This window comes from Manacus vitellinus, unplaced genomic scaffold (assembly GCF_001715985.3).
Source record: "Manacus vitellinus isolate BGI_N305 unplaced genomic scaffold, ASM171598v3 scaffold_5_pilon, whole genome shotgun sequence".
Classification (NCBI taxonomy): domain Eukaryota; kingdom Metazoa; phylum Chordata; class Aves; order Passeriformes; family Pipridae; genus Manacus; species Manacus vitellinus.
The window spans coordinates 39,317,257-39,341,168 of record NW_021940682.1 but is presented as its reverse complement, the minus strand read 5'-3'; the positions used below and the strand labels follow the sequence as shown (position 1 = coordinate 39,341,168).

The following is a 23,912-nucleotide window of genomic DNA, read 5'->3' as shown; positions in this document are numbered from 1 at the left end:
TAATCCTTCTTTTGACAGCTATCTACCCCTATCACAGTAAACATTTTCTCATTTACCACATCCGAGGAGCTAGAAAAACCTGCTGGTCATTTTAGAGGAATAAAATATTTGTAGGTTCTAGGAGATGATTCCTCATGCCATATATTCCAACGTGTGTTTATTTATATCTCCTATATGCAAAGCCTCCGTACGCCACTCTTGCTGAAAGTCTTTAAAGGTGTCACAAGTTAAATGACAGTAAGAAAAAGTATGCTTAAGTACACGCAACTTTGGTTTTAGATTCTGTTCTGCAGTGATCACTTTTGAGTGCATTAAAGTGCTACTAAAAAAAGAATAATCAGTTTGTCAACTTACAGAAAATACATGCATTTAAGAAACAGCCAGTGTTTAAGAAACTCTTTCAAAATATTTGTGTAAGTTTGGAGCTGGCTTCCCCCAAGTCTCCAAGACCCAGCGAAAGCCTTTTCCCTCCCTTCCCCTTTGGGCAAAGGAAAAAAAACTATAGAAACTGAAAGAAACCAAAACCAACCAAATTATACCAATATATATATATATATATTTACATATATCACAGTTATATACAGTGAGCATACTATGTACAACCCCCAAAAAGGGAAAAGGAAAAGGGAAGAGGGAAAAGGGACAAAAAGGGACAAAAGCAAAACACATATGCACAATCGAAACCCGGGAACTAGCAAAAATAAAGAACTAGTAAAATGAAATCTCACTACTTCCCTTGAGAAAAGCAGGATCGCACCCTCCACCTCCCACATGGCAAACAACAACCCTTAGCAGGCCTCAACTCCCCAGTAAGTGAGACCAACCGCAGGGACCTGCTGTCCCCCAAGTTCGCCGGAAGAGAGGAAGAGGAAGAGGTCTCTCTCTCCGTCTTGTTTATACCTCTGTTTACGTAAAGGGATAGGGTGGAATACTTCCTTGGTTACCAGGATGGAAGGCCTAAGACTCAAAACCATTACAATATTTTTTTCAAGTAACCCAAATGACCAGTTATACACACATTCATGAGAGTATCTGGTAAAAAAAGAATATATACTTTCAGACATCATTACATTATTTCAACTTTTGCATTAACTTTTTTGAAGAAGTGTTGTTTTAGTTCTGTGGAAAAACTATAAATCTCACCATTCTGTGCTTTACAATACTTACTTGAAAAGTATAACTTGCCTACACGTCCACAGTTGACTGTGCAGCAAAGTTGGACTTCGCTCTTTTTCCAACACTTTGGAGTTTTTATTATTTTTGTAGAGGATTATGGACGTGGCTCTGACTGAATCAAATTATGCTCCAAAAGCTTTTGAAGAGAAGTTCAGTCTCTCCGGGCACTCAGAATTCTCTTCTGTAGGCTGAAGAAGCTGACAGAAAGACTTAATCAGGTTTGTTCAGGATTGACCTCTCTTCCAGGATTCAGATTTTCTGAAGTAGATTAGAACTCAAATGAACATTAACTCAGTCAGTAATGTATACATTTAAAAGGAAAATAATTCTATGATTTTGTTTTCCCTAGGAAGCGTGTGTATAATCTACATTTCTAAATCTGCAGGCATAATTTAGTGCCACTACAATTCGACATTTAATGGTTCTGTAAATGATTACAATTTCAATAAAATATCACATTTAGAATTTACAATTCAAAGACATAAAGTGGAAAATAAATTTGAAAAAAGTAGATAAGCAATCACGACAGTAAAAATTAGAGCAGGCATTGAAAGGGCAGCAAACACCATAACTATTTCTCCATGGAGGGAATTTGTGCTTTTCAATTCTTCTTGTCTCAGTGATTTTAGCTCCCCTGGAGATGCTGTTTCACTTCATCAGCTCCCAATTCTACAGTTAAATTCCTACCACATAAAGCCCACAGCCCCAGTGAAGTCAACAGAGCTTGTCTTGGGCACTATACTCAGCTCTATGCTATCAACTTGAAGAGTTAGTATCATTCTGGTTGCCTAGACATACAAAGCAATTCCAAGGATCTGAAGGAAAAAGCTTCTTAGAATTGCAGTAGCTGGAATTATTACTAATAATTTATTAACAAGCTAAAATTTTGTTTTGAAGGCCCCATAGATGTCTGAAACAAATGTTGCTGAAACTTTCCAATTACATATTTAATACATCCATTTATCTGATAAAAAACAGTGCCATCTTAATGTTTATGTTTTTTCTTTAAAAAATTGATGTGCTGTCAATCTAAGTTCCCCTTCAGCCTCACTCCCCCCATAAAAAGGTAATCACATTAGGTCCAAATTGCATTTGTTAGCCCTCAATCCTGCAATGCTATCAATTCATCTCTGTATCACTGCCAAACATTTACGCTGAGATTTCCATTTTCAAAAAGCACACAAACTCAGGTCCTCGGATTCCCTGTTGCAGCAAGATCTCTCTGGCCGTGTCTGGGAGATGCTTTCACTTTTGGCTATCTGATTTCAGAAATGTCTCAACCTGATGAGAGAACCAAATACTTTATTTTGAGTCACTGGAGACTGTATGTGTGCAACAAATGCTGAAAATTAGTTTTTCAAGATAATTCTCAAAGGTATAAAAACTAGTATCTATTCTATTAGCATATTATTGACAGGTGTATCTTCTTAGTGAGATGAACTGTTGCTCCCTGCCTTTACAAACCAGTGTGAATATATCACGTTTACTGATTTAGTCCTATCAGATTTGCGTGAGTACAGCCCGAGCATGGCCTGCATAACACAGCTGATCAATAGGGCTTTGATAACATCGGCTCTGGGAATGAATCACTGTAAAGCTTTGACCTATGTATTTTCCACATGACTGCTCACTATTTGTTTGCTTAAGTAATGTCGCAGGGGTTTTTTAACATCTATTTCTTCATTCACATGATGAGTTTTTTTTGAGTTGCTTTTTGATATTCAAGATTCTTGCAGGTGGTACAGACTAATTTTATCTACTAGGCTACACATTTTCACAAATCAGCACAAGAAGTAGCCACAGGAGGGGTTTCCTATCATTTCTTTCATCAATATTAAAATATGTGATTTTTTTTTGTGTTTCCTGTCAAAAATATGTGCATGCAAAAATATACAAATTAAAAATAATGGTTCTTATTTTCACTTTCCGAGCTATAGATTGAACTTTGTGAAAGACTCTGCCTCACTTAGGTTAACACTTAAAACCCTCCCAATGGCAGAATTTCCAGAAAGTTCTCTGTGGTTATGAACCTACTTGAACACATTATGAATCCAGAAAAAAACATCACTAACATAGTGAGAAGTTACTTCTGGGAAGTGGCAAAGCCTCCACAAGCATATCCTTACCCAATATCTGATTGATTTAGTAAACTTATCTTTTAATCATGTTATATTTTACAAGAACACACTTCATTACTTGATTATATATATACAAAAGAGGTGTTGTTCCATTCCATTCCCCTTATATATTATTGTATAAGCAGATTTTTATATATTATTCAAGTTGCTCGTAAATTGTTAGCAGTTCAGATGCATATAAAATATTTATAGATGCAAGTGATACTTCATGAAAGCCTTCTCAACTGACAAATTCTTAACTAATGAATGCAACTAATTCCAATACATGGTTTAATGTGCCTTGCAGCTGACTTTTCAGTGAATCCTTAAGGCTCTTCTCAGTGGTGCCAAGAAATAGGACAAGAGGCAACAGGCAGAAACTGATACACAGGAAGTTCCATCTGAATATGAGGAAGAACTTCTTTCCTGTGCAGTGACCAAGTGCTGGAATAGGTTGTCCAGAGAGGTTGTGGAGTCTCCCCCACAGGAGATATTCAAGAACTGTCTGGATGCAATCCTGTGCCATGTGCTCTAGGATGATCCTGCTTGAGCAGGAAGGTTGGACCAGATGACCCTCTGTGGTCCCTTCTAATCTGATCCGTTCTGTGATTCTGTGAACATCAAAAGTTAAACTTGCTGGGCAATTTTTAAAGATTCTTTTTTTTGGGGTTACAACTATAAGTACTTCATTTTGTTTGCAATTAAATTAACATGCAAGACTTAATAATTTCAACTATCTTGTCATCTGAATCATAAAACCATAAGATTTTTTAGTCAAAATATTGTATTTTGAACCAGGCTGTATTGAGCTCCTTATGAATTCATACACAGAGCTTTCTCCTGGAACATCGGGTAAGGTACTTTTTGGATGGTCACCTTATTATCTTCAAATATAGGTATGTGTCAAAAGTGCTGCTGTGTAAATATGCTTCTTTAGTATTTAATAAAACTCCCTTCTGTAAAGTGGGACAACAAATGACAGATTCCCTTGGATTTTAAGTGGTCCTCATGTTTTTTCCAGTCAACAGTGGAAACTATGTGACATTAAAATATGTGAGATTTTTTTCAGCTGACACGTGAGGAAGAACATGACAGTCACTGGAGCTGCAAAAAGCCAAGTGCAGTAACTGCCAAAAAAGTCATGTATATTGTAGGCTGGCTAGAATATAAAGTCTGTCTAAAGGCCAGTGGGGATGAACTGTTTAGTTGTGGGAAAGTGGAGTTAAGTGTACTCAAAGAGATTCTCTTCCAAGTGTAACTCAATTACCAAATGTACCTCTTTATATTCTATTATTTTTTAGAAATATATTATGGATTATCATTATACATTATGATATAATATATATAACATATAACATATAACATATAACATATAATAATAATATTAATATATATAATATTATATATAATATATACATATATAATATCACATCTTTGTGACTTCATAAATTCACAACATAAATGTTTTTATAACTGCTTAAATAGATAAAAATTTTATTTTTGAGAGAGATTGAGATTGAGAGAGCATAGACCTCAATCCCATTAAAAAGATCTCTTCATTGTTACCAGTAGTTTAGTTAAGAGAACCAAGGGAGGGGGGGCAGAGTGGAAAGCTCTCAGGATATAGGTCTAGAACCTACATGTTCGTGCTTCTATGAATTCAAGAAACCTTTATATAATACAGGTAAACCAGAGGACACACCTTAATAACAAGTAAGAGAGGAAAACTCTGTCATCAGCCCTCTGAGGCAGAAGCCAGTCATGACAGTCATGGCATATTTCTATTTTATGAGTTCTTGCATTTAATGAAGAAGAACATTTTTGAAAGAAGTCACACTGAAGGTGGTGTTCAGTTCCCTTAGGTTCTATGGGACATTCTACCACAAGATATTTCAATATAATCATTCCTATTTTATATAATGAAAATAAGATAATACACAAATTCTCACTGATGGTAGCTATTTATTATTATTATTATTATTTTGTTATTGTTAATATCTTTCTATAGTAAATCAATTTTCCTGATTATTCTTTAAAATAAAAAAATAATGAAAATCCATATACTTTAAAAGACCTGTCAGGACATAGAATACAATCAGTGAAGCAGTGCAATGAGCTGTTTACCAATGCAGCTGAAAATCCAGAAAAACAAACTTTCTGTTTGTTAAAAAAACAGTTCTTGCATTTCATTTTTGAGCAAAACAAGTGAATCAGTGTGGCTGAACCGTCAGGCTTTAATTGCTTCAAAAGTGTGATGACAAACAGGGAGCAGTGCCAGAAATTTACATGATTTATTATCTTCCTACACTTCAGTTTCAAGCAAATGTACAATCCCAGAGGGATTCTGAACCACTCCCTGACAGGCCCTCAGCATTGAATTAATACACATGACAAAAGAAAATTTAATGTAGAGCATCAGAACTGATTAATGGAAGTCATGTCAGCTGTCAGTCCTCTGCAAACTAATCAGGCAAAATGTGCAAGAAAACTCAGTGCTGCATATGAAGGTTGACAGAAATTTTAAAGGGAACCAAAAAAATAAGAATAAATTATTATTAAAAAAGATAAAATATAAGAGAATAATTGGGATTTTTTTCTTTCAATGTTTAATATGTATTTATTGGCCAACTGCCAAGCAACTAGGGTGTTAGTCTACAAATTCATTCCAATGACTTTTGTTTTCTAATCTCTGGAGTAAATTCTTATTTCAAGACTTTTGATTGTTTCTTTAACAGAGTTCTAAAACACTACTGATGTAATAAAGTCCAAGCAATTCTAAGTAAAAATAATCTCATCCACAGTGTAAGAATTTATGTCAGGATGAACTAACTCATTCAACCACGTGCCAGGTCTTCCAAGACCGAAGTATTCCGTCTTGGAAGAACTCCTCCTTTAAGTATGCCCAAAGATCAAACTCTGTATCCACTGACACACTTTTGGCCTTGAATCATCTTTATAGTGTCATGTTGAGAGGACATAGTATGCCAAGAGAAAACCATGTAATGATTCATATAGGACAACCTAAAATGTCTTATCAAACATTCTGAATGTCCCTACACCCAGGTACGACTACAGTTGCTGCTGGTTTTTTTAATATTGCTTGTCCTATAAAACATCAATTAATTCTTTTCAACATTGAAGTTCTTAGTCACAGTATAGGGCTTTCATGAATACTATTCTGTCAGAAATACTGGACTCAGCTCAGCTCCTCCATCCTCTGAACATTTTGAACCATTGCACTAGTACCAAGCACTTCTATAGAATGCCATCTCCTCTATCACACAACAGTGTCTCCTTATGGTATTTTCTCATGCCTGTGTGTGTCAGAAGTCAGAGTTCACTGCAGAACTGAGCAGATCCAATATATCTACTCCATCCATTGCTTTTATTTTTTGATGTATATTCTACATATAATCCCATGTAGAACCTTTACTACACTACTGGAGATCAAAAGCCAAGCCCAGTGTATCCATGCAACTTATACCCTTATTTATTCATATCATGTTTTCCCAGTGAAAAAGAGTTGAAGCTCACAGGCATCTTGAGCTAGTGAGGCAGATGGCCACAGGCCAATAGCTGCACTCTGAAAAGGCTTCTTGATCTGCTTGCTAATTGCTCTTCCTGGGTTTGGGTCAGCTCAGCCCTTCAGTAGCTGAATCCATAACTTCCCTAGTGTCATCCACCCCTATAGAGAATTCCCAGCTTCATCAGCCCATTTCCAGTCCTTCTCCATGAATCAAATCTCAGTTGAGACAATGCGGTGGGCATATGTGAACTCTTACATAGTCCTGCTGTGCTTAGAGACAGTGAGGGACCACAGCTTGTCTTAAAGTTGCAGTGCAAACATGTTGGACAGCTTGGTTCTCACATGGTACACCAAGACTCATTTCTGCTTAAGCTTCCTTAAAGTCAACACTTCCCTAAAGTCCATACACATTTTGTAAAACTATAAACACATGGAACGGACTTCAATGTAGGACCAGGAAATTTTCTTGGAGCTGGTTTTGTCACGCCTTTTCTTCATCCCCAGATCCCTTGTTTTTCCATTTACTCTTCTTCAAGAGATCACAAATCCAGCTCCATCAGTTCCAGGACAACTCAGGCTCCCAGTCACTGGAGATACACTAGAGCAAAAGAGAAGTGTTTTCTTCTGGAACTTTCAAGGAAATTTCTCCCACAGAAGCAAACAGACAATGGTATCACATTCCATAAGAAGGGCTTTGGGGACACATCACTTTTGCCTGTACGTATTTCAGTCCATAGAGAGAGTTCAGGTATGACAGATTAGGTGTCCACTGTGTTGTGCATGGACATGTCTGAGAAAGAGTCAGGGAGGTGTCCTTTAAGGGCCTTATTTTTGATTGTGATCTCCATGAATGAGAGAAGGAAAGTTCTGGATAGCAAAAATTGGGACAAATTGCCAGAATGAAGTCTGTGGTGTCTGATAAGCTACATTCTTGGATAAAAGAGATTCAAACTCATCTATGCACACAAAATTAAGGATCCACACCCAAGTGCCATATCCATGGGGGCTGCTATACTCCACTCAGACACCAAAAGTGTCAAGCTGATGAGGGCAGATGCTTTCCAGCATATTTTACTTGCAGAGGAAGAGAGAGGTGCTTTATGAGCAGTGGGAAAATGTGGTCTTTCACATTCCACAGTGACAGAGTTTTAAATCCTCTTCTTCTCCTCTACCTTTCCTCTCACAGCAGTTCCCTGGAAAAAGAGGAGCTCAGAGATAATCACCACTAATTTGGGATGGTGGAGCATAGCAGGCATGATGCAGGCAAACTGGACAGTGTGATGTTGAGAAGCAGTCAAGGGGCCATAGAACCCTTGGCATGGCCAGGGCATCTCATGGGCCCTGACATATGCATGTAACCAGAGCACTTGTGAGAGCCCTCAGAGATCAAGTGGCTTAACAGGTGCCAAAGTTCTCATCAGGAGCTTAGGTCTAGGATAAATTTAAACTTAATTAATCCCCACAATCTTTGTTTCTAATTCCTCACATTTGTGACAACTAATATCTAATTCTAGCCAAAATATGCTCTAAATAAAAACTGCCTAGCATGGTCACAACTGTGTGAGCTTGGAGTAATTAACTCAAACAGCAGAGCAGCAATTAGTTGTAGTTCCATTTACTGATGGATCATTGTTCATTTATATTAAGACGGTTACAGATAGGCTCTGCTCTCTCACTGTGGTTGTCAGCGCCACCTCTTTATGGTTCTCCTTGACTGTCCTTTAGGGAAAAAGAGACAGATCAAAACAGCATGGCTATCAGGGCCTACAGCCTGCTCCTATTTCACGACTGACTGACACTGAGTTTCCTGGAGAAGAATCAGAGCCATGCTCAGAAGAGAGTCCCACACATACTCTCTGCAAAAGTAGCTGGGCAGGCACAAAGAGCCCCTGTCTGTCCCCAGGCATACTGGTGAAACTCCATGCTGTTAAACCACAAGGGCCAAACGTCAGCCCTGCAGCACTCAATGAGCCAACTCAGTGCAATGGCTTCCTTAAACCTCATGGAAAGTCCATGCTCCTTTTGCACAGGGAGGCTACTACACCGTTACAGCCTGTTAAGTCATGCCCATCGCTGGCAGAGGCTGCATGATGACGGACATAAAACTGACATATGCCTGTGCCTTGATTTTGATTTCCACAAGCAAACCCAAATACCAAACTAAATATCCTGCCAGACATGTTATTGCACAACCAGGCATGTTATATTCTTCAGCCAGCACATCAGATGCTCTCAGGGTAATCACGTCAGTGAAACTAAGCAAACACTTCACAGCAGAATGGACTCATCCCGACAATCTACAAAGGATTAGGCAGTTGCCAATGGATGAATATTTTTCACGGAATAATCATTCTCTCTCTAATCCTCAGCTCTGTATCTTAGGGAAAACCCAAAAAATACCTGCCAAAAATTAGCATAGGAGCTAAAAATCATAATTCTACTGGCTCAGCTCACAGGCTCAGCAGAATTAGCAGTTGTACCACTCATAATATGATCCATGCCTCCAGTAAGGCAATCAACACCCTGATAATTTTCTCTCTTTCAAAGATTTAAATATCACCTTTCTTCTTTTACCCTTTCTTTCCAAGATGGTCTACCTGCTCTGTAATTTAACTAGTAAATTAACTGAACTCCAAACATGTATTCTAAAATTGCTCTTGATTTTGAAGTCTGCTTTTCTTTAAGACCTGAAGTGTGCCCAGATGTTTGTCCAATTTTTCCAAATAATGAAGAAGGTGACCTCTACCATACCAACTAGAAAGCAACACAGTGAGGATCTATAGACTTCTATAATTTTAAAGCTATTACAGGATCAAAACAAGTTTCATAGACTGTTTTTTTCAACAAAAGGAGCATTTGCTACCAAAAATGTTTTCTGAAACCACAATGTCCAGATGCAAATGAGCTCTGCAGGGATTTAATTTCTTCCAGGCTGGATACTTGTAATTATTTCACCTTATACTGACTTGAGATTAAGTTGTTATCCTGAAGCAATCTGTCAAGGAATTCAGTAATTATTTTGAATTCCCTGTTGCACCAGGAAAATATTCCATCCTGCCTATTTTATGGAAAAAATGTTCATTTGTTTGGGTTTTTTTAATTAAATATAGTCTTTAAAAAAAAAAAGTGACGGTATGCTGTACAAGTTGTGTACTGGGGTAATTTTGAGATATCTGCACAAACCAGTGAAATGGCATAAGCAATTTTCACACAGCTGATCTGAAAAAAAAAAAAAAAAAAAGCAGGTTACAAACTGCAGATCTATGAATCTCAGTCCACACAAAAAGCTGTGAGATCCTAATGAGCTAAAGGAGAACACGGCTTAAGGGGATATGTTAACTAACACATCAGCCAGGACTCTGCAGTCAGAGCTGACAGAAACAAGTCTGTGCTCAGTGACCAGATGACTGTGACCCTGCTGGCTGCAGTTGGTTTGTCTTCACTCACCTTTCCAGGGTGCCAGTGTGTAAGGTAATGTGCAGAGAGATGAAAACTTGCACAGCCAACACAGCATTGCTCTCTTTCCTTCTGATGCACAGGGAGGATGTGCATACCCAGCAGCCTGAGAGCCTGCTAGCCTCAGTCTTCTGACACTCTCTTCAGCTTAATAGGCACTTCATTTCATCCTTGGCATGATAGCAAGAGATCTCAAGCAGAGTTCTAATTTTCTCTTCTGCCTGATGACCACTTATGATGTTTAACCCTCCTACATCTCTTAATGCAGCTGACTAGACCAGAAAACATCACCAAACAAAGTGTTTGTTTTCAGGCAGAATGTGTAAAACATTTTTATGCATATTTTTAATTTTGCACCAAAAAAACCTCCAAGTGAAATTTAAGATCTTTGAAACTGAATGAAGGTGCAAAATATATGAGTAGTGTGACAGATGACAGAGGTCTGAAATACACTCAGCTGCTCTGAATTTTGCTAAGCTTCATTCTGGCAAAGCTGTTGAGTTGGACAGGAAATTAAATGGAATTTGTGTTAATTTTATTTCATCATCTACAGTAGATGTTCAGGTGTTCTGATGCACAATTTCAAGCAAAGATGCTTAAAGGGTGTTTATCACAGAAGCTCATCACAGAAGCCTACTATTTATAATGGCAGCTAAAGGTGGTAAAGTGTATCTAAATAACAAGAATCAAAAGATTCAAAGAAACAGAGTAACTAAATCATTCTCCCTGATTGCTGGCACAGAGATGCCACCTCTGCATTCTATCTTATCTCAGTCTCATTTAACACCTTTATCCTAGTCACTAGAAAAGAGAAGCCTATTTCTTTCTGAAACTATTTGCTCACTTTAAACAAGAAAAATATCTATAAAGAACAAAAAAGGGTAAGATTTTTGTACAGACATTACTTAACAGAAGCTTCTGTATGATATTAGCAGAAATAGGAGCAGTTTGACTCCAGAGATTACAATATGCCTTGTATTCTAATGCAGCCACCAACATACAGCAAACATATCTTTTTCTGCAGTGTTATGATTCTTAAAATTATAGGTAATTTATGTGTAAATTAGTTCCATGGTAAATATAATCATAGTGTTTGTACTATTTTTTTACTTTTATAATACTGTGAAGGAGTCTTCTCACACTTTACACTGAGAAAATTTAGCTCTGAAAAGAAGCTCAATTTATTGACTTAAAGCAAACTAGAAATGTCATCTTTTGCTTTTCCTTTTCTTACTACAGAGTTATTTACAGCAAATTCTGCTATCTGATTTACCTGGAACAAGTGAATGTTTCTGGATGTTCAACATATTCAGGAGGAACAGTGTCAGTCAAAACTGGCTACACAGACCTCAGAGGAGGATCCTGACCACAAACAATAATGGTAAAGTTTTGCTGGCTGGTTATTGTTGTTGCTACTTGGTATTTTACAGAAGATCACATCAGAGAAGACAATTTGTGTCATCCAGCCTATCCTCTGCTCTCTAAACTTCTCCCTACATCATTCTCACTAACACCTTATTACCTAAGCTGCTCAGCAGTGCTGCAGCCACCCCAGCTATCACCTGACCTCTTCCTTAGAGCACAGTTTCCGTGGCACTCTGCAACCCCACAGCACCGTGACCACAGGAGAGGCAGCGTGTGTCCCTTTCAATACCTGTAAGCCTATAAGCCCCACCCAGGGGTATAGTCAAAATTAAACAAGACAGACCTCTGCCACTGCAGTTGAATACTGTCATGCCCTGAGAGGCAATGTGCAATCCCTTGTGTCCTTCACCCTCTGCCCATGTGTATGTGCTTCCTACATATTTTCATCAGCTGTGCAGAGCCACTGTCTTTTCCAAATCAATCTATACCTTTCTCCATCCCCTAGCTTTAGATCACAGAGGATCAAACATGCTACCCCAACAGAGAGGTTTAATGGTCAGTACACAACACACATGTTGATATGGGAAATTTACACCATCAAAAACGCAGCTCCCCTTTCAGTACTGCAACATTTGTTTTCTTAGGTGGAGTGACTGATATCAATACAGGGAAAGTTATTTAAGTATTTTTAGAGATATTTTAAATACCTGTCAGGTGTTATCTTGCTCTTGTTCATTTTCTACAGGTAAAAAGCAAAAGTCATGGAAAATAAGATACAGAAAAGAATGTTGCACGTTTTGTAAAACAAATACTTACATGTCTTACAAAAAAATTTTATTGGTCCTTCAATAGAATGAAATTACAACTTGGTAATAGTTAATAATTGCTCTCTAATGCAAAACAGATGTGGAAGAGAACCCCAGAGGCTGTCCAGTGCATGTCCAAGCAAGATAATACTCAATGTTTCTAACTCGTGTTTGAAGTGAAAGACTGCAGTATCCAATATCTTCTTAGTACAGAGGATCACTGCTTAACAGGGCTAATTAGAGGTCTTCTACCCTGATGTGCAGCCAGAAACACCGTTCCTACCATTTATAAACCACCACCTTTCTTCTTCACACTCGCATGCATGTAGGCCACTAATTCCTTTTTCTTTTTCATCTCCTTTGCACATTTGTGGAGTGTTACCATGTTGCCATCTCTTCTCAGCGCTTCTCTCACAGGCCAGATTTTCTGTTCTTACTGCTCCATCCTTGTCTTATTACAGTTATCCACATCAAGTCATATGTTTGCTATTTTCCAGGCAATGCATCCGTTTTGCCAGTTAATCTGAATTCTAAATACTGTCCATCCTAGTTCTCCCACTTGCTTCCATTTTACAATCCACACATGAAATAAATGTATTCCTTAATAACATCAGCAATGCAAGTGGTGACTGAGACTGAAAAATGTGTCTAGAACATAATTTGATGTATTTTCTCACTTTGACCAGGAGCTTTTGATTCATTTTGTGAGCACAGTTCCCTTGTCCCTTTTTTCATAGCACAGTAATTTCATCAAGATACTTTTTCTTAGGGTTTTTTAGGAGAACAAAATATGACAGAGAGCAAACCAGCTTACTAAAGTCAGTTGGGTTTTTTCTCTATCTGAAAAGCCTACTATTCTTCACAGAAAAAAATTTAGTTGATATGACATTTTTTTCAAAATCTATTTTGGCTCTTATTTGTCATTTAGGTATTTTTCAAGCTTTTTGATTATTTCTTCTGCAACCATTATAGACATCAAAGTTAAGCTGACTGGTCTGTAATTTCCTTTTTCTTTTTTTACTATGTCTAAGGACAGGTAATACATTTGCCCTTTCTGAAATGTCATCATTTCTGAATCAGTTTACAGAACAATAGTTAATGGCACTGACAGTGTTTCTGTTTGTTCTTGAAGAACTCTTGAAGAAGGTGCAAGTCCATTAGGTGCATAGACACTAACCTATCAAAATATTCAAACATATTCTTTCCTAGTCTGTTGTTCTGGGCTTCCTGTCACTGATGCCAATGATTAGCCATATGATCAATGCACACTCAATGTGATGGTCACAACAAGGCTGAATAAAAACCTCTTTCCCCCTTAGCACGATCTGCAATTAGCTGTTTGGGTTTTATTAATTATTTCTTGGTCTTCTTGTTACTAGTAGTGTACTTATAAAATGTATTGTTGTTACAGTTTACATCCCTTCTACTTGTGTCTCAGCACTCCTGGTGCTGTGCACACAAGGCCTTTTTATCCTCAATATCAGTTCCCCATTTTGTTTAGGTCTCACAATTTAGTGTGAGCATTCACGATGTAGTGAAGTTTTTTCCTTTATCCATCCCTTGCACAGATATTGCATACGTTTCCTTCTTTTCTGAGGCTGCTAACTCTCTTGAAACCTTTTTCCTTGACCTTCCTTCTGTAGAAAGGTTATGACCTGGCTTTTTAAAGTCTGTCTATTGTCTTTATTCTTTTATCGCTTCTCCTTTCTTTCCAAAAAAATATGCCTTTCATCTTTAAATTTCCATTTAATTTTTACCTGTTATTCATAATCAAGAATAAATAGTTTTAATTACTTTCTTTCAAGTTCTGTGCAGTATCAAGAAATTGCTTTCAGCATACTGCAAAAGTTTTTCATATGGTTTGGTTAAAACTACATCTCAACTGACTGATAGTTTCTGATGCTCCTACAGCATTTGATCGCATTGCATTTCCTTGGGGAAAAAGCCAGAAACGCCTTTTTAGTTGCTGTTTGGTGGTGCTCAGGATAGCCTCTCTGATGATCTGCATCACGTGATAGCATTGCAAGAACATGCACTGTACCTGAAAAGAAGGAAGAAAGATACTCCAAGCTTTCCAGGCTAGGAGTATGTGCTGTACCATCTCGAAGCTACCCGTCGCAAGATAAATTTGTTCTCTCACCCAGTCTGGAAGTCTTTCCTTCCTAGCAGAGTAGAAACAACCTGCATATCCAGTAGGCTCTTTCACTGAGAGATGTGCAACTTCTACTTTTTGGAGAAACTTCAGTTTTAGAGAAAATGGGACCAGCTTCTTTACCTCTTTAAAATTATCATAACAGTTGACCCTTGTAAGGACTGTCTCATTTTCTCCTCCTTTCATTGATAGAAGAGACTCTCACTGGTGCTTTTTTACATGTGTTTCCCCTTTGCCTATTACATATTCTTAATTATAAAGCAATGTATTTTCCTCCTTTTATCAATCCAAATGTCTTGAGCCAATGTATATCAATATTGCAGTCATGTGAGTTATTCCCTAAAGCCTTTGCTATGCCAATTAAGTAATAATTTTAATTATGTACTGAGATTTCTATGCCTGCTCTTCCTAGAGACACAGTATTGAGCATGTGCATCTTTTCAGCTTTTCAATATTTTAGCTTCTCAATTTTTATTAAATTTTTGCATTGCCCTTTCCTGGGTATCAAGTTGTGCACTATGCAGTCGCTGGTCCCTTTCAACCCTATAAATGTTCCTGAATGAGAGAATTACACAGCAAATGCACAAAAAAAATTACATTTAAAATTGAAGGTGGCAGTTATAATACATTTTAAATATATGTCAGCCCAATAGGGGTTTTAGTACTTGCTTTAAAGAACAGAACACAGACTCAGAAAAAAAAAACAGAGAATTTTGCTTAATGTAAAAGGAGAGGCTTCATGTCTGTCTTAACATGGCAGTTACCCAGAGCATTAAATTCAGTTTCCTGAACAAAAAGCCACACTATTGAAAGACTAGGGTGGAGGGGTTGATGCTCTGTTTATTATATTTTTTACTGGTTTTCACAGTGCTAAAACAATTTACACCGGTTCATGTTCTCTTCCTAGGTCACTACTGCCTTCTTTGTATCCAATTTCCAAGAAGTCAGACATAAGCACTTTAAGATATATGTTCTTTAGCCTGCAATCTCTTTAGTGTCCACTAGTGAATGAATAAAAGACAATCCTGCAGGATAAGACACTGACATAATTTTAATTCACTTCTCTTTGTTTAATTTTTGACAAGCCAGTGGTTTCTGATAAAATCATCCTCTCTGCACATTTTCTTTTTAGATTTTAGCTGTAAGATTTTCACTTGAAGTAAACCAGCATTATACTGAGGAAAATTCTATAAGTAGTGGTTACAAATTAAACATGGTAACTAAATGTACAAAATACCTAGTGACAGATTCTGCTATCAGTACTCCAAAACAAAAAACAAAAAACAAAAAAAAAAAAAAAAAAAAAAAAAAAAAAAAAAAAAAAAAAAAAAAAAAACAAAAAACAAAAAAAAAAAAAAAGGAAAGATTTACAGCCCCATAACATGTAAAAAAAATAAATTTTGTGTTAAATTGAAAAAGCTAAAAAAAAAGTTGAAGGATTTGGTATTTCTGAAATGGTATCTAAAGTGTTATTGAAGCCACTGGAGTTGTAGGGGTGCTACTAAGAGAAGTGCAAGTCAGCAGTGATGGCCTATACCTATTACACAAAAATACACACTCAAGCTACTTTTTCTTGCATGTCCTTCACACTGATTCCAACCATGTCTCAGAAGAGTCTCCTGTGATTAAACCTAACAACTTTATCCTGCTCTTTTAATTCTTTGTCTTAAGACATTGTGCAAATTATAATAGCCCAGATTTTCATAAGCAAAATAATCTTCTTAGTTGATTCTTCACAGGGTTTATTTATTCAGCTTTCTTTCCCAGGTCTTGAAATAATGTAGAAGGTAACCTCTTTTCCCACTTCTCTTCCAGTAAAAAAAGAAGGTATTTTTTTAACAAGAACACAAGAAACACTGCAATCAGTGCTGATCACAGAAAAATCCTTTTAAAGAATGCTTATTATTTATTAAATTTCCAGATTCAGCATAAACACATAAGGTATCCAAACTTTGCTATTTAATACTGATCAGTCCTTTTTAGAAGGCTCCTTAATCTGTACAGTTATTAAGTATAATGGCATTTACTTCAGCAAAGTCTAACACTAGGAATGAAAGTACACGTGGTAAATCCTATTATATCTAAAGAGATGAGTTGCATTTCCTTGTTTACTTTTTAATACTCCTTTGGCAGGAAGAACAAATTTTCATGTGTTTGAGGGCTTTTTTCCTTGATTATCAATTTTACCAATTGAAAGGAGGGTGAAGGCTGAAGATTTCCCTTTGAAGTGAGCAAACAAGATTCAACAAAGGGAAGTGCAAAGTCCTGTACCTGGGAAGAAAAAATCCCAGGCATGATTACAGACTGGGGACCAACCACCTGGAAAGCAGCTTTACAGAAAAGGGGCTGGAAGTCCTGGCAGGTACGAAGTTGAACATCAGCCAGCACTGTACCCTTGCAGCAAAGAGGGCCAACATCATCTCAGGCTGCCTTAGGAGAAGCACTGCCAGCTGATTGAAGTGATCCTTCCCCTTTGTTGAGAATTGGTGAGATACATCTGAGTGTTGAATCCAACTCTGGGCTCGCCAGAGCAAGACAGAAATGAAAATACTGAAGTGAGTCCAGCAAATGGGCAAGGAAATGACAGAGGGCTTACAGCAGCCCTACGTGAGAGGCTAACAGAGCTGGGACTGTTCAGCCTGGAGAAGGCTCAGGAAGATGCTATCCTGCACAAGAATGATAAAAGCAAATATTCCTGTCAGCATCTTCATATGGGAAACCATTTTGGTATGTTTTTGGGTATCAGCCTAATAGCACACATATTCTGCACCGAGGATTATAACCTCCTGTTGCAATGGGAATGAACTCTCTCTAATTCTTTTTCCATGCCTAATTATTACATTCTGTGTGTCTGTGGCTCATTGAAGAACTCTAAGACAAAGCTGCTATACATGCACAACAGAATGTGTATATACACACACAGAGATGTACATATGTATATATGCATACTGTTTTCACACACTCACATTTATAAAGACATACTGTTTTTTAATGTATACGTTATGGAATGGGAACCCGATACTGCCAATAGGAAAACTAGTGGAGATTATATTTATTTGCCTTTTAAATTGGAACCAGAGAGACAACGAGAATTTATTGATACCACTTTTGTTGCAATCCTCAACAAGATACTTATGTTTTCCAAAATTAGCACTAACATGCAATTTGGAATCTTAATTCCTGCTCTGTAAAGAAAAATCACTAAATTAAAAGCTGCGTTATTGTCATGATTTAGGAATTAGTTTCACAAGATAATGTGTGGAAAATAGAGTGCAAAAGAGAGCACAGTGAGATAAGAAGAAAGAAAGCATGGTGAGATAAGAAGAAGCAGCATTCCCTACAGCACTATTCTGTTCTACTTCTGTTTTCTGTATGGCACATCAGGAAGTTTTCCCTGTATTTGTATTCTCTGTGTGTAGCTCCCTGCTGTTATCTACCTGGCTTTGGCTAATTGGAACATTAGCAGAATGGAGTGCTTGACTTGGCAGCTGAGGATTGCTTAAAAGTAATTTTTAACCAATGACTCATTTCTGAGTGGGCTTTATGATGGGTGGGCTCTGTCACCAATGAGATCTTTACTTCTTTGTAAAGATCATCTTATCATCCTGGGAGTCTTTGAATACCAACATGCCTGGACAAAGGCAGAATAACTGGTGAGCTTGGTGGTTTCATTCCTTTTCCTGTACCAGAAATATGAGTTGCTAACACAGCAGGAACTTTTCCTCCTTTGCAATGATACCACCGTAATTTTGAGTGACAAGTAGAAACTATAATAGTGTTACAAATCTCTCTGGGTTATTTAAGAGCACTAATCAGAAAACAGCGTTCAATCGCTGTTGCATTCCTGAAATACTCTTCGCTGTTTACCCTGGGAGCAGCTGTCATTACCTCTTGTTAGCAGAGAGTCTACACAAAGAGGGTCTTTAAGGTAGCCAAGGTCGTGCCCAATCTGATCTCTTTTCTGGCAGTCCCAGAGCTGCCTGTGTGTGCTGAGCATACCCTACTCCTTTTACCTCTTTCCTTAGTATTCTACAAAACACCCAGTTTCAGTGAAAAGAAATACTGCTTGGTAGATAAGTACTATCAAAGGGCAAGACACTTTGCAGCAACTTTGTGGATGGGTCTGTTCCCATGCACAAGACCCACACACAGGCTGTTGTATTCTTTGCATTGTGAAACAACAGGAATGACAACCAGTGAAATGGAAGAACATAAAGCAAGCAAACAGATCATCAGTAGAAATCCTACATCACACCAGACAACATGCCTACATTTGTACCTTGCATAGTTTTAGATAAAGCAGAGGAACCCTCCCATGTGATTAACATTTTATATACGAGTAGAAGCATATTTAACTAATGAAACATTTAATAGGTTCATGAAAAACATGGCAATTCACCGTGAGCCAGACTGAAACAGTACAGTAATCTTTATGGTTCTTTTTATATATGTTGTTCTCTAGGTACAGTTTAAGATTTATCTTCACTTTAATTTTAAATCCTTTACTTTAAAAGGAGGCCAGTGATCACTCCAGGGGAAAAAAAAAAAAAGAAAATCAACACTGCCAATTGCCTCCTTACAAAAAAATTTCCAGAATGCAACTGTGCCCATAATTTGATACCAGCTTATTCTAAGATGAACTTTTAGCAAAAAAATCCAATAAAATCCAATTATATTTTCTTGCAAATCTTCCAAGTCAGAGAAAAACTGGGTTTAGGGAAAATGCTTTGGAAGTTTGAGACTCTCCAGTATCTAGGGCTAATTAAAGGACAATGACTATCTCATTTTCGAGATTCGTGGTCAACACAAAATTTTGTTACTTAAGCTTTAAGTAATTTCTTACTTAACCCAGTCAGAAGAGCAAATTTGACAAATGCATCAAAACTATATTGCTGATTCAAGTTGAAACAAAAAACACATATTTCCTCTTTGTGTATTAAACTGGATTCTCGGGGATATTTGCATAGGCCCCCTATTTTTGAACTCTCAGATTCGCTTTTGCTGTGTCATGGAGGTTCTCAAGAACCTTGTCCTGCTGTTACCGTGTCACAGAGGACACTAAGGCACAGCGAGGCTTACGTTCTCATCGCTCATCATGCAGAAAACTGCTGAAGTAACCACATTGCTTAAGAAATTAAGACCAAGTGTAAGGTAAAGCCAGGGGGCATTTAAGTAGATAAAATCCCTGGAAGTCATCAGTAGGACCTACCTTACTGATTGGGAATGCCTTAAGCAGTAAGTTATTAAGTATTACTGGGTGTCCCTCTCTCCCTTCTGGGAATACTTTAAGCAATAAGTTACTAGATATTATTGGGTGTACCTGGTGTTACTTCCTCCCTTTCCACTACTGGGAGAACTGAGCTTACATAGCTATGTCCCACAGGGACACAAACAGAAAGGTATTTGGTATGACTACTCTGGCAGTCATATGCTACAGTACTGTCTGCAAACTCAAGGTATTTTAGCTGTTCATACACATGAATACAACCTAGGCTCTCAGAAAGCCTGTGGTTACCTTTTCATGTGAAAATTTGTTAGTTTGTGGGGGTTTTTTTCCTAGCATTAAATACCAGAGATTTTCCTATTTGCCATAGCAAGCCTCTTACTCAGTATGACATGCTGACTGGTTGAGACAGTTTCAAAGCTATGGGACAACTATGGATCTGGCAGATCTCCTTATGGCTGGGACCCAAGTAATTAATCATGTGGAGTGGTCATTTGGTGAGAGTGGGAAGCTTTTCACTATTGATGGAAATAGGCCAGGCTGAAGGAAGAAGAAGCTGAGAAGGAATCAGATATAATTGATTTGAAATCCCATATTATGAGTTAGAATGCTACTAAAAACTTCCTCCTTCTCCTCAAGCATTTACTAGCATTTCTACACCATTGTATGTGCATATCAATTATGCACATTATTTTTCTAATGTATCTACAGCACATCTATGTTCATCACCGCTATAAGCACGTACTTCTGATGTGCCTGGCCTGCCTCTTCTCAGGTTTCTCATGTTTAAATCTAGACTCTTAATTCTATCCAATACATCTTCCTGGTCCTACATCAAGCACCTAGAGAAGAGTTGTGCTTTTGATATATTTCTTTCCTCAGAGAGCTTCTCCTCTGAAACAGTTTGTTATTACTGACGAAAGTCACAGTCCATAATTTCACACTCACTGGTCATATAACAACATATTCCCTCCCTGACCAGCTCCCACATCAGGGTTTGCCTCAGAAACAGCAAAAGGTATTGTGGGCAGAAAAATGGAGTCTTGTTCCCTTTAATCCAAGCCTTCTGCAAGTCAGTGTTCCCACAACATACTGAGGGAAAGCTAGTTTTCAAGACTATTTGTATTCACCTCTTTCTGCAAACAACAGCCTACCAGATGAATAACAGATGAGATAGGTACATATCCACTAGCTGAGCAGTTGAATAATTAAATAACAAGGCACATACTTGCAAACACCTGTCTGTCACTGCAAACAATTCCTACCTGCAGAAGGTCACCTCCCCCTCATGCCGAAACATTGTGCCTTTCTCTGTAGTGGTTTAGGACTCCACTCTTCATGCTGACCAGCTTTCTTGGCTCAGCACTAGATATCTTCCTGGGCATCCTGGATGGTGAAGTCAGTAGAGAGTTTCCCCCAGGAATAAGACACCTGAATAACTTCTTTAAGAATCTGTTCTTGAAAATCAGCATCAGACTTGGCTACAGGCAAAGGAATTACACCTGAAACCTTGGTTTCAGAAAAAATTGAGACATTTTCACGTAAATCATCATATAATTGATCCAACAGATATTGTATTCAGGGAACAAAAGTGACAGACATACATTAGTAGCTGTCACACTCTTAAATTCAACCTCCCTTCCCTGTGCCCTTTCCCCAAAGAGCTTCACCCTACTAACCATTATGCAGTGTCAGAGCTGTCTGGAAATACATCTCCTGAATATAACAAGTAGACACATGAAAAATTAGTCTCAGTAGATGTAAGTTTCTTTGCTGCTGCTTTTATTTGTGAAAATTCTCTGCTTTTAAACTCTGTGCAGACTCTGTGACCTGGAGGCAGAGGAGAGATGGTAATGGAATAGGTCAACTTTTCTGTTTGTTTGTTTTAAGGAAAAGTTCTAGTGCTTATTGAACTGATGAAGTCTAGCTGCCTATGTTTTTTTTTTTTATTTTGTGGTTGACTGCAAGCTCTGATTAAAGCTTCTCCCAGGGAAGGGGCACTTATAAGAACTCTCTCCAGAGTGTGTTCTCTACTATATGAGCTCACTCTTCAGCCTTTAGTTAGGGCACTTCAGGAGTTTCCAATCTATCTGGCTTGCTAATTTCACAAAATTTATAAGAATGTAATTATCTTTGGATTCATTTAATTTGCCTTTAATTCATCCACCAAATTCAAAAGTTATTGCTGGCAACAGAGAAGCAAATCATAATCAAGTAAGAAACTGGGCTAAAATCAACCATAGGGCTTCCTTCCTTCCCTTTCTCATATGCACATGCATGCACAGAGAGACATACAAAAAGAGGGAAGAAAATGTGTGAGACTATCTTAACATAGCTGATGAGAGAAATGAACCCTGATAGGGCAGGCTGTCCCCCGTCTGTACACTTGCCCTTGAATTCCAATGATCTCTAAAAATCTTCCTACCAGTCTGCAGGTTGGTGGGAATTCCTTTTGTTGTTTCTTCCTATCCAATGACATCCTCTTTGCTGCCTTCAAGTAAGGGAAGAATCTCCATTGCAAACATGACATTCACTGCAACCATTGCTGGAGTAACCTCAGCTGCTACCAGCAGCATTGAGCCCTCAAGGCCAGACGTACAAAGCTGAAGGATTCTCCTGTCAAGAAAAATATACTGTGACCTGGTAAAAGATAAAGAGAATCTTAGAAAGCTTCCCATTATCTTCCAGTATTTCTTGCTGGCCTGTGTCATTGATGCTTTATGTGGAGAGAGAAGTGGAATGAATTTTTCTCAACTAAATCTCATCTTTTCTCAACATAAAAACAGGTCAACCAAAAATCTAAAGGAAGTCCCTTCAGTAAATTTTCTGCCATAAATCTAGCTGGTGTTCCACTGTTTATAGCTGCAGTCTACTAATCTGTTCAATCTCTTTATCACAAGGGATTTCATTACAGTCCCGTAATTACTCACAAGAGTTAGAGTGCTGTCTCCATCCAGTGGTGAAACATTAAAAATGCTGCTTTCCCACAGCTTCAGTTTTTCAGATTTTTTGCAAAGCATGAAATATGTGATGTCTTGAATTTAAATTGAACAACTAGCAATCAGATGATGACATTGAAAGATCCTATATGAGACCTAAAAATGCACATTCCCTCTGTAACAAAATGGGGTATTCTTTTATAATAAAAATCTCATCAACAAATGCCATGGGTTTTAATTCTTATCCCCCTTCAGATTTCAGTTTTCTCTTTGAAAGCTGATATTCTTCTGCCTACATAACCATATCTGGACACAAGAAAGCAGAATCCCACCTACCTCCCTTTCCTCTTCCTCCTCCAGTTTAATACAGCTACATCAATAACCTCCTCTTTGTTAATGTAAAAAAAGCACTTCTAGCAGTTTATATTTTTCAAACATGGCAGCAGGAGAACGCCACTAAAGAGAGTGCAGGATTTGACAAACTACCATGGCTTTGCCAAAAGAGACTCAGTAATTAGTTAAGCTCCTGGTTCATTGCCTTTCTTATGAAATGTTAATTTTAGCTACCACAGATAGAAAAGAACAAAACGCAGGCAGAGCTGGCTAGCAGCACCCAAAGGAAAGCCAGGTTTATTCTTCACTGTAGCAGCTTGTGCTTTAAGTCTTTCAGAGACCGGATGCCCCAGCTTGACTCTTACCTTCGCCTCCAGGAATACATTCTTGTTTTCCTTTCTCTTTGTTTTTGGTCTGGCCTCAGGAAACACTCAGTCTCTGATTCTCCTCAAAAAGAAGAGAAAAAATGATGCTGTTTCAGTAGGGCAACAACAACTTTATAAAAAATGGTGTGAAAGGTTAACTCAGACAATAAATGACCTGTGCCAGGCTCTCAGCAATGTTACATTGACCTGCTCTTTGTTTTGTTTTGTTTTCCCTAACTGCTCTTGAGTATGCCAAGGCCTGGCTGGTCTCCAGAAACCAGGAGCTGCAAAACAGTGCAACTCCATTTCTAAGTCATCTCCTTGGACTACCCTCAAGGCAGCACTGGCACAGTTCAGACTGTGTGTCTCTGTATTGTGAGGGTGCTGCTGAAGCCTGTACAGATGCACTGTATGTTCTGCGTGTGTCTGAAGCTGCAGTATGGGACTGGGAAG

At 38.0% G+C, this 23,912-nt stretch overlaps 1 long non-coding RNA gene across 1 annotated transcript; it reads right to left on the bottom strand.

The window, feature by feature from the left end:
* Positions 1-21,594: 21,594 nt before the first annotated feature.
* LOC108641020 lies at positions 21,595-23,537 on the bottom strand. The gene is made up of 3 exons (XR_001921672.1): positions 23,460-23,537; positions 22,248-22,438; positions 21,595-21,652 (listed from the first exon to the last, which is right to left on the bottom strand). It is a non-coding gene; the product is annotated as an uncharacterized LOC108641020 (long non-coding RNA).
* Positions 23,538-23,912: the final 375 nt, after the last annotated feature.